A 17,996-nucleotide genomic window follows, 5' to 3' on the forward strand; every position below is an offset into this window, starting at 1 on the left:
TATCCTTGGCTGAAATGGAAATTATGACATTTGCTGTTTGCCCGTTTATATCACACAGTTCCAAGATGTATCCCTTTGTCCCTTTGTCGGCATGCTGGCTCATACAACAGCTGCTACTTTCAGCCATTCCTACTGAGAGAAAACAAACAGTGTTTCCTGTTGATATAGCTCCTTTGCTCTGAATCAAAGGGAACATGTTAAGGCCATGGAGTTCTTTCCAATAATGTCTCAGGGACTATTGGGTTTGGTGTTTTTTATAATCACACATACATCTGCTAGGATTAAATCCAGCATGAGTCTTAAGGGTGTATTCTGGGAGGGGTTATAAGCACAAAGGGCAGAAAAGAGTTATTTTCTGATTCTGCAAGGATTCCAATCCTCACTTTCCAGGTCATCTGACTCACAGACCAAAGAACAGCCAGCAGCTGGGGTTTATGTGCCTTTCTCTACCTGTGAAATGGCATGGAAAATTCCAGAAAGCAGTGCCATATCCCTTCCTAGCTTTTGCTCATCTTTTTGATAAGGAAGCCCCCCTTCTTCTCTCTGTGCCTGTATAGACAGTTATGGTTCCTTCTCTGCAACTCTATACTGCTTATAGTTCAGAGGTGATGCTACTAGCAGTGTCCATTGAGTGTCTGGCTGTGGCCCATAATAACACTCTTCATGTCCCAACATGAAATGATGATTTGCAGCTATAACACTAAGCTGATGCCTTTTTCAGAGCTATGTGCCAAGCACTATGCTAAGTGTTCTGCCTGTGTTATATCATTTAGTCTCCACAGTAATTCCCAAGAGTGGGCACCATTTCCTCTCACTGTATAAATGAGGATACTGAGACCTGGACGTACATCTTGGTCAAGGCCACACAGTTGGGAAGGACAGAGCAGGGAATTGAAGGCAATTCTGTGCAACTTCAGAATCTTTGATCCAGAGTTCTATGCTGCTACCTGTCAAACTAGTACAGTGGCAAGGAATCTAAGAGAATTTCTAGAATCTTAAAACTAGAGTGTGGTCCACAGACCAGTAGCATCAGCATTACCTGCGAACTGATATTGGAAATGCAGAATCTCACATAATCCAAACGTGTTTTAATAAAATCAATGTGATTCATCGGCATATTAAACTTTGAGACTGTGTGATCTAGAATGCCTTCTCCTTTTATACAAAAGTAAATGTATCAAATGATGAGCCTAGGCTCCATCAATTGGTGCAAATGCAGGACTAAAATCCAGGTTGTCACAAAAATTGGGTAGAGCATGTATTTCATGGGGTTGGGGAGGGGGAGATGAAACAAGTGAGGTGGTGGTGTCTTAAACTGGTTTCAGAGAAGATGGACATTTCAGTACAGGATGGCCGTTAGGGTGTGAACTAGGAAACATTATTTCTAAAAGATGTGAGGGAGAAGCAAGATTGAGTAGAGGGTGAATTTGAATTTCAATATAGTTCAATAAAGGGCTTCACAGACAACATGGGGAAGCTAGGATGGCCCTTCAAGGTTGTCTCAGATTAAAGCAAAGTGGCCAGACATTTGTACTTCCCACCATTGACCACTCATAAAAGATAATTGCCTCTGGCTGAGAGGGATTTCTGGGGAGAGACAGCTGTGAGCCCTCACTAGCCAACAGGGGGATGAATGCCTAGATCCTGAAGGGGGAGGTCTGGGCATTGCACTGCTGTGTTCACTACAAAGGAGGAGAGGCTGCATAAAGGGTTTAAGCTTTATGCCAAGAAGAACAGAAAGTCATTCGGAATAACATTACCAATTTTTTGTTTGATAGCTATATATTTGGCTCCTGGGTGGCAATGGGTCAGAAAGGACAAGAGTAGAAAAAGGGGGAGGGGATCATTTGAGAAGGGTGGTAGCTCAGACAAAAGGAGTAGCCACCTTTAGAAGTGGGAAAATTCAAGAGATGCTGTGGGCTTAGAATGTACAAGGTATGATTAATTTGCTCTTGAAACATAGAAAGGTATACAGATGGACCACAGCTTCTGGAATGGCTAACTGGGAGGATGATGGTGGATATTTGGAAATGGGATCACTGAAGGAGATTTGCAAGACAAGATTAAAGTCTTCTTGGATAGTTTAACACTAAATTTACCACAAAATTTTAACTTCTTCTTTGACTCATATATCTGTTTAGAATCATCATCCCTAGAAATTACAATTGCTCTAGCATGCATGGTAGATATTTGATGACTATTCTCCAAATAAATTTTCAACAAAATTTGAAGCTTCTAGATCTTTTTGTTTTGTCCATTGTTATTTTATTTAAACATAACATGTAAATGCTTTTGATTAAATAGTTCTAATTTATGATTTTATTGAGCATAAAAAATCATAAAAAGAACAATCATAAGAAAATTAATCTGATATCAGGATGTTTCATCTAAAAGAAAACATCTGTAGAAGACAGACCAAAACCACTTATGTGAATAAAGGACCGTAGGAAATAATAGGACAAAGCAGAATTTCTGCTTGTGTATGTGAGTGAGTTCGTGGGTATTTTTTCTTCGCTACTCCCTCTCCATTTTTGTAATTACCCTGGTTGACAGAGCTGGGCACTCTTATTAATCAATCAACAAATTGATGCCATTATTCATTCAACCTCACATACTTCAAGTACAGTTGAGCACCTGTGTTGTGGGGTGCTGAAGAGACATAGATGAATAGGACCCATTCATACTCTTGAGGAGCTCGCAACACTGGAAACAATAAAAATAACTATTTTTTTCTGTTGTAAATTACAAGTCAACGTAGTAAATGCTAAAATAAATTAATCATCCTTAATACTAAGTTAGTTTTTACAGATTTTAAGGTTTCTGAAATCAATATGCATTTTAAAAATTATGTCAGAAGAGAGATAAAATGCTGAGTTGTTATTGCCTGAATATTTGAATTTAAGCTTTCATTAAAGGAATCTGTTAATCTGATCACCACCACCATTGCAATATTTGCTTTGAAAATGCTATACACAGTTGAATTTTAAATTATATTTACATCCTTAATTTTTTTTAATTTATTAATTTTAGAGAGAGGAAGGGAGAGAGAGACAGAGAGAAGCATTGATTTGTTGTTCCACTTATTTGTGCATTCATTGGTTGCTTCTTGTATGTGGCCTGATGGGGGGTTCTAACCCACAACCTTGGTGTATTGGGACAGTGCTCTAACCAACTGAGCTACCCAGGCAGGGCTTACTTAATTTTTGTATAAACTTTTATTTTAGGATAGTTTTACATTTGCAGAAAAGTTGGAATATAATACAAGAGTTTCCATATACCTCAGTCCTAGTTGCCCCTATTATTAACATCTTATATTGGTATGGTGCATCTGTCACAATTAACGAGCCAATATTGATACATTATTCCAATGAAAATCCATATTTGGACTCCCTTAGTTTTTCCCCAATGTCCTTTTTATTTTCCAAAATTCCATCTAGAATATCACATTACATTTAGTTGCCATGTCCCCTTAGACTCTTAAGGGTGGCAGTTTCTCAGAATTGCTTTGGTTTTGATAATTTTGTCAGTTTTGAGGATGATCAGTCAGTTATTTTGTAGAACTTCCGTCTATTGGAATTCATCTGATGTTTGTCTCATGATTAGATTAGGGTTATGACTTTGGGGGTGGGGAGGAGGACCACAGAGGTAAAATGCCATTCTCATCACATCATACATGCTACCAAAATGACAACATGATTGAGGTTAAACTGGATCACCTGGCTGAGATGGTATTTGTCAGGTGTCTCTTTTCTCTCTTTCCATATTGCACTTTCTGGAAGGAAGTTGCTGCATATCTCACACTTAAGAAGTGAAGAGTAATGTTACACATCCCTGAGTGGGAGACTATCTACTGAAATTGTTTGAAATTCTTCTGCATGGGTCATTTGCTGCTTTTCCTCTAGTTAGTTAGTAACTCAATCATTTATTTATATCAACATTGGCTCGTGGATATGTATTTTCTACTTTGGATTATAATCCTATACTACTTTATTTGATTTCTCCAATTGTTCCATCTTTATCCATTGGAGCTCTTTCAGATGACTCTGTCCCTTGACATATCCTCATCATTGTGGGGGTTTATTTTAGCACTTTCTTTATTTCTAGTTCTGCAAGATGCTCCAGGCTTGTCTTGTATATTTCCTACCCCCACCTTAGGATCAACTCTTTGTCCAAAGAACCCTAGTTGCTTTTATTGGAGAATGGTATTACAAATTAAGATCTGGGCAGTATGCACCTTGGTTGTCTTTTAAAGTGTCTTAAAAAATATTCCAAGCCTATGCTGCTTTAGAAAGAAAAGGTATTGTGCAAATATAAGATTTCTTGTGAAGAATAAATTAAAAATGAATTAAAGATTTAAATGTAAGACTTGAAACCATAAAACTCCTCGGAGAAAACATAGGCAATAAAATCTCTGACATTTCTCTTAGCGATATTTTTTCTGATATATCTCCTCAGATAAGGGAAACAAACAACCAAAAATAAATAATTGGGACTACATCAAACTAAAAAGTTTTTGCACAGCAAAGGAATCAAACAACAAAACAAAAAGAAAACACACTGAGTGGGAGAACATATTTGCCAATGATACATCTGATAAAGAGTTAATATCCAAAATTTACATAGTTCTCATGCAACTCAACACCAAGAAAACAAACAATCCAACTAAAAAATGAGCAGAGGACCTGAATAGACACTTCTCCAAAGAGGACATCCAATTGACATATAAAAAGATGCTCAATGTCACTAATCACAGAAATGCAAATTGAAGTCATACTGTGATATCACCTCACACCTGTCAAAATGGCTATTATCAATAAATCCACAAACAAGAAGTGTTGGTGAAGATGTTGAGAAAAGTGAACCCTCAAGCACTGCTAGTGGGATTGCAGATTGGTGCAGCCACTGTGGAAAACAGTACAGAGGTTCCTCAAAAAAATTAAAAATGAAACTGCCTTATGACTCAGCAATTCCATTTCTGGGTATATATCCAAAGAACTCCAAAACACTGATTCAAAGAATATGTGCACTCCTGTGTTCATTGCAGTGTTATTTACAATAGCCAAGTATGGAAGCAATCCAAGTGCCCAACAACAGACCAATGGATAAAGAAGCTGTGGTACATATATACAATGGAGTATTATTCAGTCATAAAAAATGAAATCTTACCCTTTGCGACAACATGGATAGACCTAGAGGGTATTATGCGAAGTGAAATAAGTCAGTCAGAGACAAATACCATATGATTTTACTTATATGTGGAATCTAAAGAACAAAATTAATGAACAAAATAGAAAAAGACTCATAGACACAGAGATCAGACTAGTGATTGCCAGAGAGGAGGGGTGTTGGGGGAATGGGTGAAAAAGATAAAGGGAATAAGAAGTACAAATTGGTAGTTACAGAATAATCATGGGGATGTAAAGTGCAGCATAGGTAATATATTAAAAAATATTGTGATAACTGTGTATGAAGCCAAGTGCGTGCTGGAAGTATTGGGGGATCACTTTGTAAAGTATATGATTGTCTAACCACTATCCTGTACACCTGAAACTAATACAAAATAATACTTAAAAAAAGACAAATACACACAAGAAACATTTTTTTGTGAAATACTAGGACATACAATCAAAAGCAGTAGAAATAAACATTCATGGAAGAGACCACAGCATTCTAAAAGTCAGGAGTGGTTGGTGTGCCTCATATATATGTGACAAGGAACTATATTACCTTGGCATCAAAGACCTATTAGTCTAAAGAGTCTGGCTAACTTTCAAAGGAAGCTGAATGTCTTCTAGAAAAGATGTAATTTGATTAAAGAAAATAATGAAACCAGGACCTAACCAAATAAGAATAATCCACCAAATATACTGTCATCCTAAAGCTGGTGGAGAGGTCAAGTTCAGCAGCTCAGATTTTGAAAACAGTTCATCACTGTGTACTGCATCTGTCGAAAATGAGTCCCAGGAATTCTTAGACTCTACAGTGTGAGGAAGGCTTAGATGCAATCTCGCAATATTGAAGAGAACGTGGTATATAAGTATATAAATGTGTTTTCTTCTTTTGGGTACATTAAATATAGTTTGTTTTATCCCCCAAATATCTTTAATTAAATTGATGGTTTTGTATTAAATGGAGATTTAGAATCAGGAAAAAAATTCTGAAACACATATTTAATATGAAAATATTGTTATAAAAGAACTGCATAGGTTTTCAACTTCACTTGTACAAACTTTATTTTTGGAACATCTCTACTATCCTGTCCTACTTCATTTTTGTTTAGATTGCAAACAGAATTACAATCATTTGCCATAGCTTGGGGCATAGTCTGGCAGTTAAAAACACTTATCTTAAAAGACATAATGGGCACTATTATCAAGAGAATCAGAAAAATACTTAATTCCCTCAGGGCATTCCTCCCTGAACTCTGGGGAGTTCCAGAATGCTCAAGAACTTTTCCTGGCTTCACACTCCAGCTAATAAAATTTAGTTTACCTTAAATCTATTTTGTGAAGTCCTTGTGAGATCACCTATTCCTCCCTCTCTGCCTCTCATCTTTTTCTCTCTTAAGTCTGTGAAAATCTTTTTTATTATCAAGTATGCTTGTTGTCAGTATCACACTAGCATTGTAAAAAGATAAAATGGCCCCCTTTTTCTCTCTTCCCAGGAACAGTCTAAATAGTCTAGGGATAGCTAAACTTAAGATTTGAACAAATGTACCTGTGAAAACATTTTTTTTTAAATTTCTCCTATAGTTATTGAACTATTTAAGTATTTATTTCATTTTTTCTTGTTTGGGAAATGGCTTACAATCTGAAAACAATATTGGTCATATCCTGTATGTCAAATTAACATTATTATTATTTTTAGATGTTCTACACTTGCTGTTTTTAGTATTTAGTTATTTTTGTATGGTTTTAAATATTTAAATTCTTGAAAGTTTTTGTTTCTGATTTTGTTCATTTTTTGTCTCATTTCATACCCATTATCTGTCAAAGTGTGTAACTAGAGCATTTCCCCATCCATAGGATTTCCTCTACTAAGGCCAAGGGCATGGTATATATGCCACCATGGACTTTGAGCATAACAGATGTGTGTGTGTGTGTGTGTGTGTGTGTGTGTGTGTGTGTGTGTAGATATTTTAAGGATATAAGAAACTATATTTGTATGTATGTAAAACAATAATACATGTATTTATACAATTATATGCCACTCAGTATCACAAAGATCATGTATAAGCTGATGCTATTAAGACCCTAGGATTTTCCCAAAGACAAATACAGCAGACAAACCACTTTTCAACCAATAGAGCTAAATATAAATCTAACTTGGAAGTTGAGAAGCAGACAATTCTACATACCATCAAAAATAGTTCTTCCTGCCATGTTTGGGTTGGGACACTGCTTCTACTCCATTGTTTATTAAATATGTCTGCAGATTAGAATCACCTAGGAATTTTTTAAACATCCCAAAGCCTAGTCCATACCACAGACCAATTAAATCATAATCTCTAGGTGGGACACAGGCATCAGTGTTTATGAAGAACCCCGGGTGATTCCAGTATGCAGACATAGTAGGACCCACTGCCTCGTGCACACAGTCTAGTACACAAATATCTGATCCTTACTTGCAATTCACCTTCAGGATTGTAAAGAGTAGTTCTCAAGCTTGAGCTGCATCAGAATCACTGGAAGAGCTTATTCAAATGCAGATTTCTGGGCCTTACCCCAGAGTGTCTGATTCGGAAAGCCTGGGGTGAGCCCAGGAATTTACAACTCTAACAATTTCCCTGGGGATGCTGAGGCTGCTAGTCTGCAGACCACACTTTGAGAGCCACTGTGTTATAGCATTCAGTGTGTGTGTAGTTGCAGAAAGGAAAAAAAAGTATTTGAAATTTAGCTGTGGCTTGAATTCTTTCAAAAAGCTGCCATTACTAGATATTCTAAAAAGAAATCATCTTAAGTACATTTTTCAAGGCCATATAAACTTGCACTCTATAAACCTGCTGTGCTCTCATTTAACAGAAGTCTTTATGAAGTATTTATTAACAAGTACTTTGTAGGCGGCTAAGCTAATTGCCATATTAACAATTCAAGTGTGATGTAGTTGCTTCAATCTAAGAACTTCATTTAGCATTTTAGCATTAATCTCTAATTAACTGCTAATGTTTTCTTATGTTTTTATGAACTCAAGTGTGTGCAGATTAACTCTTAATCTGCACTGACTTTTGTAGTAAAAGGACTCAATATTTCTTTCCTTTCTGAAAATATATGATAGTATTTAGAATAAAAGAAAACCTCTCTATGGTGATTGAGTGTGTGTGAACGTCGGTGTGTCAGCAGATGTGAACACTAACACGGTGCTATGGGTCCAGTAATTAAAGGCAACAGTCCAGCTGAAGTTTGAAGGTTTTGAATTCTTATACTGTACAGGTCACTAGATCTTGCATGAGATAGTCATGCCCTCTGGTAGCTTAGACCCTAAGAGAAGGGTCAATGAACTATGGCCATAGACCAAATCCCATGCCTGTTTTGTAAATGAAATTTTATTGGAAAACAGCCACATTCAGTCTTTCATGTATTGCCTAGGGCTGCTCTTGGGATACAGTGGCAGATTTGAGTAGTTCAGCCTACAAAACCTAAAATAAGTACTACCTGGCCCTTTCTAAAAAAGATTCCAGCCCCATTAATCAACTTTCTATGTGTAGGAATGATTAACCATTCACATAATCATGCGGCCATAGCACCGTCCTGTCTATATCCTTCCTTACAGTTCTCAAGACTTCCAAGGAAACTTGGCCAAATATTTTACTGAAGTCCTGATCTTGTAAACTTGTTAAAAAGGTAAGTGGGACTACTCTGGCATGACTTCTGAATACTGAACCTTCTACTAGCTGGGAATAGTGGCTCACTTAGAATTTGTTCTATCACCTAAGAGTTATCTTGTTGAATGAGAGCCCCAATTGATGAACTCTAGTGTTCTTTGTAGGGAATTTCTGAGGAATACTTTTTGTATGGGTTGTGCTTGTTGCTAATCCTCTTTTGTGGTAAATGGTAGTTAACTTCAAGGCAGATTTTGAAAGGTCAGGAAAATGTGTTACAATGGCAGTGATGGGAACCATAGGGGTGGGTACATATTGGGAGAGAATGATATTAACCTTGATGGGCTTAAAGAAGTGAAAGAGATAACTGCCTAAGTCATCGCAACTTGCTATTAACATGAATTAAATGGGGATGGAGGATTAGTCTTTCCTGTTTGACTGATACTTAAAATAATAATTTGCAAGAGAAAAAATATGTGTATGGGAAAGCAAATGAAATGCGACTAGCAAATTATCAGTTCCCAATGTATCTGTGTGGGGGTGAAGTGAGGTGTGGTTGAGAAAGCAGCTCTAGCAAGAGGAAAGTAAATTAAAAAGTGAGAGTAGTGATTAAGAAAAGTCAATAACAACTTGGTAATGGATGTGATCAAATGGTAGAAGGGAAGTCAGCCGAGTGAAGAGTGAAAGACGCTGGAGTCATTTTGTACCTCACTGCTCTAGAGATCACGCCATGAATACCAGAATTAGCTCTGTTGTGAGACATCGAGGATTTGCAGAAGATATAAGACTAGTGATGAAAATTACCGAGCCCTGAGAAAAAGTAATTTATAGATAAAGCAGTGCAACACTTCTTATCAGATGGGTGATGAGAAGAGAACAGTGCAGTGAAAGGGTGACTTGAAACAAATACTTCTGCCCCACTAAGAAAATAAGGTAGATTCATGCCCATTATTCTTGTGTATATATTACATTTTTGTAATCACTCTGCATGACTAGAATGACAGTAAAGTTCAAATCCTACTCCCTGGCTTCTAATGAAGAACCGAGAAAGAAAAGAAAGGAAGAAAGGTGAGTTGGCAGAAATATTTGCTATTTTATCTTTAACTAGATATTTAAGTAGCAGGGGAAGCAGATGTTGATATTGATTTTATTGTGCACTTTATACTTAAATTTACTTATTGAGACATTGTTTAATTGATTTTTATTGTACATTTTAAATTTACCTATAATAGCCCCTGCTGTTGTCAGGCATTCTGCCAGGAGGTGACCAGATAAGACATAGTTCTGTCCTCAAGGACTCATGTTCTAACTGGAGAATCAGATAAATAGTCAGTGATTTAATATGTGCTATAATGATGAGGTCCAGAGGAGAGACATCTAGAGCAATCTATAAAAGTTTCTGAAAAGTGACATATAAATTGATATCAGAGAAATAATTATGGGTTATTAAAAAGAAAGGCTGGGACACAGGTATTCTCTGCCAAACGTGAATAGGTACACTGATTGCAAAATGGCCCAGATTCTCCACCCACTTATGTACACACTCCTTTGCAATGTGGGTTTGCTGTTCCTCCCATCAAGTGGTAGAGTCTATTTCCAAACCATTGAATCTGGGATGATCTTGTGGCTTGCTTTGGCTGGTAGAATGCAACAGAAATTATCATATGTCAGTTTCATGTCTAGTTTCAGGAGGCTTTGCATGCTTCTGCTTTCTTCCTTTTCAACTCTGCCACCATCATGAGAATAAACCAGGGCTTGCTTACTGGAGGACGGGAGACCATATGTAGAAGAGCCAGGTGAAGCCATGCTAGAACATTCTAGACCAGCCAGCCTCCAGCTGGCCTACTGGCATACTGAGCAAAGAAAAAATGAGCCAACCCAATGGAGATCAGATAAATCTGACCTAAATTGGAAGAATCACCCAGCTAAGCTATAGGTTCATAGGAAGTAATAAATGATTGCTGTTATAAGACACTAAATTTTGGAATGATTTGTTATGCAGTAGTAACTTACTAATACAGTAAATCTGAAGGTATTAGCAAGAAGGGCACATTCAATAAAAGGAAAATGATCTAGGGTGGATAAAGAATGGCATATGAAAGGAGAGGGGTGAAAGGTGAGAATGGAGAGCCAAGCAAGAACTGGATCCTTCAGGGTTTTATAAGCCTTACTAAGGAACTCTCTAGGGTTTTGAAGCAGATGCATGATCATATTTCTATTTTAGACAAATTACTGTTTATTAAGGTTAATACTAGGACTAATACAATGCTAGAAGGAATGGAGGCTAGTAAAGTAGCATTATAGTGATCCAGGCTAGAGTTGATGATATCCTGAACTAGAATAGGAACTATGAGGTTGGGTAGAATTGGACAGATTAGAAGCATGATTGAGAGACAGAATCAATAGGACTTGTTACTTTATCAAAAAAGAGAGTTGAGAGAGGGGAAAAAAGTCCAGAGCTGATGTCTGGTGTCTAATTTGAGAAGATAAAATGTTGGGGATGAGGTATATTTACCTCATCCCCAACTTGAGTTCAGATATGTATAAATAAGTTCAGTGCACTCACAAAGTCCCAAAGAAGACTGGATGACAGATAGGGCTGACCAGTTTCCTGGCAGTGATTTTATGATGTTGGGATCAACTCCAGATCAAGCAGCCAGACCTGAGGGTGAGAGGAGGTAGTACATTTAGCTTTTCCGGGAACTCATCACCTTTGGGGTGTGATGAACCCAGGAAGGCAGAAGAGCCATGAGTGTGAGTAGGACCTGTGGGTTCCCTAAACCTTGTGACACTTTAGTTCCCAAGCAGCCTTGAAGTGGAACAGCCCCCCAAATGAGTCTCTTTTTCATCTTGAGGGGGCCTGTTTGGATGCTGCCATTAAGTGATCCATAGGACTGAGGATTTGGAAGCAGCAGCTGTATCTCTGCCTCATGGGAGCAGCTATAACACACCTCTACCGAGCTATCAGGGCCAGCTGGGCCGTGGAAAGTTCCACAGAGGTAGCAAATCTGCTGAGGTGGCAGAGGCAGCTATAACTGGTGTGATTACACCACTGCACAGCCCTCCTCAGAGATTTAGGACCTGCACCTTTGGAGATCCAGCATGGTTGGCAGCCACAGCAAGCCAGAAGCGAGTCTCATAAACAGGTACCTACAAGGCAGCCACGAGAACCCCTACAACTCCTTGAGAGGGGATATTTGCAAGGCACTTACACTTCTGTATAAGCAGGTGGAAGCAGAGAGCTAAGGGAAATCTGGTATTAATATTAATAGAGCAATATTTTCAGTCAATATTAATAAGACCATATTTGTCCACACAATCTGGTAGAGATGGAAACACTCGGGTGTACTTACAGCCTCGGACAAGGCTAATCTCTTGATTGTCACACCCTGAGAATGGAGCCCATGATTTCCACCTTCTCTTGCATCCACAGCAGTGATCCAAAAGGTTCAGTTTCATTTGGAAGAGGTATGATAGCATATACACCTCTGGCTGGCTTATGAAAAAAAATTCCAGCCGATCTAATAAAAGACTCGAAGAGAAGAGTGGCTTTGACATTTGAGTCAAATTTAGACATTTAATTCTCTATCAGGTGCAGTTCAGTTTTATTAAATTGAAACCAATTTGAAGGAAAACTCAATAAGATTGGAATCTTACTTCAATTAATGAATAATGCTTATTACTTATTGCCAGATATACAGCTCTCAGATGATTAGCTGTTTGCAAGACAAGAGACATTTAACAAGGCTGTGCAGCAGCAAAATTAGAAAAATTGTAAGATATATTATTACAATATCTTAAATATATTGTTATAAGATTTATTTTATTAAGAAAAAGCAACTGTAGGAAAGAAATCTTATTGCATCCCTAATGCAAAAACAACAAAGTAACTGAAGTTCTAACTTAGGAGTAGGCAAACTTTTCTGTAAGGGGCAGATAGTAAATATTGTAGACTTGGTCCATACAGTCTCTGTCACAAATACTCCACTCTATTAATGTAACACAAAAGCAGCCGTAGACAATATGCAAACAAATGAGTGTATCTATGTTGCAATAAAACTTTACCTACATACACTGAAATCTGAATTTCATATAATTTTCATGTTACAAAATATTAATCTTCTTCTGATTTTTTTTAACCACTTAAAAATATAAAAACCATTCTTAGCTTGTAGACCATTCAAAAACAGATGGAGCCCTGGCCGGTTTCTCAGTGGTTAGAGTGTCTGCCTGCTGACCAAAAGGTCTTGGGTTCAATTCCCAGGCAAGGGCATGTAACTCAGTTGCAGGTCCCTAAACCCTGGTAGGGGTGCATGCCAGAGGCAACCAATCAATGTGTCTCTCTCACATCAATGTTTCTCTCTCTCTCCCCCTCCTCCTTCCCTTTCACTCTCTCTAGAAATCATTTTTTCTCTCTCTCCCCCTCCTCCTTCCCTTTCACTCTCTCTAGAAATCATTGAAAAAAATGTCCTCAGATGAAAATTTAAAAAATATAATAATAATAAACAGATGGAAAACCAGTTTTAGCCCATGGGTTATACTTTGTTCTCCCCTGTTATAGGATTTGACTTTTGAAGACCTGCCACAGATTACCGCTAAGGTTTTGCAGGTACTCTTACAGGCACCCACTGTTGGGAACACTCTATTTTAACGAGTCTACCTGCTTTCTGTTCATGTTAATCTCAAAGTCTGGTTGAAATGATGTTCCCTGCTTCACTTATAACCTTCCTCTCATATGTCTCTCACCTTCTGCCCCAAAGCTCTTAGATTTACTTTATGTACAAACTCAACACCTTTATAACTCAGTTACCTCCCGGATGATGATTTTCTAAGCATACTCATATCCCCAAACTCAGCAAGTTGTGTACCTTAAATAGGTACGATTTTTGACATGTCAATCATATCTCAATTAAATGGCTTAAATATAAATAAAAAATTGAATAGTGCATGTTAAAACTTGGCACAGGGTCAGACATAAATATTTACTATTATTATTAGGCATTATTTTTGTACTTTCTACCTTGAAAAGTAACTTAATAGAAGGAATTTCATTGCCCAATATTTTGATGTTGAATTTGTCCAAAGAAATTGATCTCAGATAGAATAAAGTATCTGTGTAGAGTAAATTCAGATCTTCTACTCCCCTCATGAACTTATAGTGATAGTGATACTATTATCCTTAGTTTCTTTGATGAACCTTGTATGTGAAACTATTATTTTCTTGAATTACAAAAGCTTACTATTTATATGAACATACACTCAAGGGGAAAATGATAATGAAACCAGCTGCTTGGTTTTAGAAAACATTATGATAATTTTCCCTTTGCAGTTTATAGAATTTTAAAATTACATGATCCAAATCTCTTTCAGAAAAAAAATTGCCCAAGATGAGAATCTTGCCATCTACGGAGAGTCCTGTAAATGTTGTACAAATAATTACCATAAAATTTAATGAAAATCTGTTTCAATACAGTGAAAATCAAAGAACAAGAAATATCTACCATCCTGGCAGCAGCAGTGAGAGGGAGAAAAACTTACCATGTTTTATAAGTAAATGTGAGGATTTGAACTAATGGGCATAAGAAAGGGAGGAAATAATTACAACTCCATGCCTCAGAGAATGTTATTTAATTAAGCAAAATGATAACAAACCTCCAGTCAAGACATAGTCTCACGTTCTTAGTAATTTACACTAAGAGGGAAGGAAGGAGCCAAAGTAATAACTAGACTGAGATAAATTAATGTTTTCATTTCTGGTGAGCTTCCCCATGCACATTAGTGTCACCATCGGTAGACTTGCTTCTTTGTGTGCTTTTAAAAATGGATAGACTGAGCAGAGAAAAACATTTTATTCTCATCTCACATTCAACAAGCTAATTGGATTACATTAACAGAAACAAATAAATTTCCTCCGAAGCCTTTCAAATCTTTCCAAACAAAAGCTTTGTTCCATGATGCATAGAGCAGACACATTCAAAGTGACTTCTCCCCAAAGCTGGATCTTTTCCACCATTCTTGGAAGAAGGAATAAAGAAACAAGATCATTAGAGGCAGACAGGGTAGGCTTCCAGGCTTTGCCTATTGGCAACTGTGTGATCTTTGACAACTTACTTGAACTTCTGGGCCTGTTTTTCCTCATCTGTGAAAAGGAGGAAAATGATACTGTCTTCCAAAAGCAACCTCCCAAAGATGGCTTGGGAAGTATAGTCTGAGGACCTCCATAATTTCCATTAACCACCCATCCCCAAAGCTACCACAGGTAAAGAGAAACTAAGTAAAAATAGTATGAGTGCCTTGAAAACAAAGCTTCAAACTAAGTCCCTAAATTCTTCCTTCTCATTTTCTGCATCCAACCCACATGGAACTTAGATCACTGTTTCTAAGACCTTCCCATCTAACAAGTCTTAGTTAAAACATTTTGGTTGTAAATTAGGTCCATTCAAACCTGCTAAGCAAAAGCTTATTGGAGAGATTATAGTTTATCTTTTAGAGCCCGCAGAAGATCAACATTGGGAACTGGAAAACTGTCAGCAACCCAGTGGATCTCTGAGTTCTTCCCTCTACCTCTCTCTACATATGTATTTCCAAATTTGTTTTGTTTTAAAATAAAAAGAGGACTCTAGGACACACACTTTAGAATATAAACATGAAAAATCTCAAATGCCTTAGATTTGGGAGTCCCGATTAATTCTAGAAGCAGTGGCCATGAGTTTTAAGTAAACAATTCAAATGTCTCTGCATAGAGTGATACGCTATTCAGCAAGACCAGTGGGATGCTCTCACAAAGCAAGTACATTTTTGTCTTCCTCTGCCCTCTTTAAATTCCCCCAGCTAGGGCTAGCTTGTTCCTCGCCCAGGGATTAAAACTGGAAAATGCATTGATGTTGCTATTTATTCTTAGGTAATACAAAGTTCATGATCACTTTAAATCTTAGACACAATCTCAATTAGAGTGGTCAGTCTCCTAATGAACCCTTCAATCTTCATTTGAAGTTTCTTGTGCCCCTCCCCTGAGACTATCTGTTGTTACAACAAAATAGAAGACAGGGCCTTGCTGGCTATTACCCTGCCAGTGAAGATTTGCCCCAACACCCTTAATCTCTGGGGGGAGCTGAAAGGTTTAAGAGTTGTTTATTCTTTGCCAGTGCTTGGTGATGGTTGGCCTCACGACCTCATTTGGAATCTAATCCCATAAGCTTTGGTATTGGTCCCAGGGTCCCTTGTCCAGTTGCTGTGAATGCCTTTGCTCAGGCCCCCGCAACTTTCTCACCTCTGGAGGATTGTCTTCGGTAATTGGAGTGGCCTTGCTAGAGGTGCCTGGGAGTTTCCCCTACCCAAGCTGCCTCAGGACTGTTGGTGTGAGGGAGCCAAAGCCCAAACTCCTAGTCTCAGGGCTGGGCCACATCTGTGGTGCTATTCATGCTCCAAAGCTCCCCAAAGGTTCAAGCCAAGGCCACACTTGACCTGAAACCAGTTCTTGATTAATCTCTCCACTTCCCTATCCTGCATTCTCCACTCCTAATAGACTGCTTCTCTAAGCACTCTTTTAATAAATTATATAAAATCCCTGTCTCAGGTTCTATTTGTAGGGAATACAATCTAAGACAGCTACATGTTGTACCTTAGTTCCTCAGTCAACACTTTCAGTTAACATCTGTTACACCACAAGCTGATTATCCTATATTACTCTAGTCCTTTTCCATCAGGACAATAATGAAGACCCCTGAACAGTCTTTAATAGTCTATAAGGCACTGCTTTGCCTCAGAAAAACAAACAAGCCCTAGCCAGCTTTGCTCAGTGGATAGAGCATCAGCCTGCAGACTGAAGGGTCCCAGGTTCGATTCTAGCCAAGGGCACATGCCTGGGTTGCAGGCTTGATCTCCAGTAGGGGGCATGTGGGAGGCAACTGATCAATGGTTCTCTCTCTCATCATTGATGTTTCTATCTCTCTATCCTCCCTTCCTCTCTGAAATCAATAAAGAAATATACTTAAAAAACAAACTTGCATTTCTATAGCACTCCTATTTTCTCTCTTATCTCTGATCGCTTCCTGTCCAAAGGAGAGAGATCAATGTGGTTTTTATTTTTTCCTTTTTCTCTCCCCTTTAAAATCATATATTTGCTGTTCAATACCTAACTGAATACCAGTATTTTCTAGTAAATCAGAAAGGAGGATTATCTGTCAACTCCAAAAAGAAAATCAAACCAAGATGCACAGGCACACACACACAAAATCAATTTTCTCCAGTGCATTCACCCTACATCATTCCTTCAGCATAGAAACAAAGGAAAGGGGCTGCTTTGGGCTGGCAGAAAACTTGGCCCAAACGGAAACAGAAGTGGAGAGGTGAACTCAGAGTTGTCTGTACTAAAACAAAGCCTTTCTGCTAGTAAATAATGTGCATTGCTCATAGATACAGAGAACAGACTGACAGCTGTCAGAAGAGAGGGTTGCTGGGAGGCTAAGTGAAAAAAGGTAAAGGGATTAAGCAAAGAAAAAACTCATAGACACAGACAATGGTATGGGGATTATCAGAGGGAAAGGAGGTGGGGGAGGTAGAAAGAGCAAAGGGGGATAAATGGTGACAGAAGGAGACTTGACTTGGGGTGGTGAACACACAGTACAATATACACATGATGTGTTATAGAATTGTACACCTGGAACCTATATAATTTCATTAACTAATGTCACCCGAAAAAATTCAATAAATTTTTTAAATAAATAAAAAAAATTAAAATGTATTTTTTTAAAAGGTCACTCTTGATTATTTTCAGTCAGTTCTGTCAGAAAAAAATCTGATTACCAAGAAGAGCATTTTGTCTAAGCGTGAATTGTAGCGCATAGAAAGGCAACTTTAGTCCAGGGAGCCTTGAGGGGAAGGCAGCCTTAAATGCGTCCCACCTACCACAGGAAAAGACAAGGAAGAAAGAAAGTTCTTGATAATGCTCCAGTACAGAGGTCAGCAAGCTTCTTCTGTAAAGCACCAGACAGGAAATATTTTTTTTTATTTTGGGGGCAACACTATCTCTGTCCCAACTACTCAACTCTGCCACTGTAGTTTGAAAGCAACCTTAGACAATGCTTAAAAGAATGGGTATGGCTGTGTTCCATTAAAACTTTATTTATGGACATAAATTTGAATTATATATAACTTAAATATATCTTAAAATATTCTT

General features: G+C 37.8%; 1 long non-coding RNA gene across 1 annotated transcript in view; it reads left to right on the plus strand.

Moving 5' to 3' along the window:
• Positions 1-13,473: 13,473 nt before the first annotated feature.
• Positions 13,474-17,996, plus strand: part of LOC106727077 — a 15,855-nt gene continuing 11,332 nt past the window's right edge. The window contains exons 1-2 of the long non-coding RNA XR_001363230.1: positions 13,474-13,487; positions 16,167-16,170. This is a non-coding gene — a long non-coding RNA (uncharacterized LOC106727077). The remainder of the gene's footprint in view (positions 13,488-16,166; positions 16,171-17,996) is intronic.

The sequence above is a fragment of the Myotis brandtii genome, unplaced genomic scaffold, assembly GCF_000412655.1.
Source record: "Myotis brandtii unplaced genomic scaffold, ASM41265v1 scaffold359, whole genome shotgun sequence".
In the NCBI taxonomy this organism is placed as follows: Eukaryota; Metazoa; Chordata; class Mammalia; order Chiroptera; family Vespertilionidae; genus Myotis; species Myotis brandtii.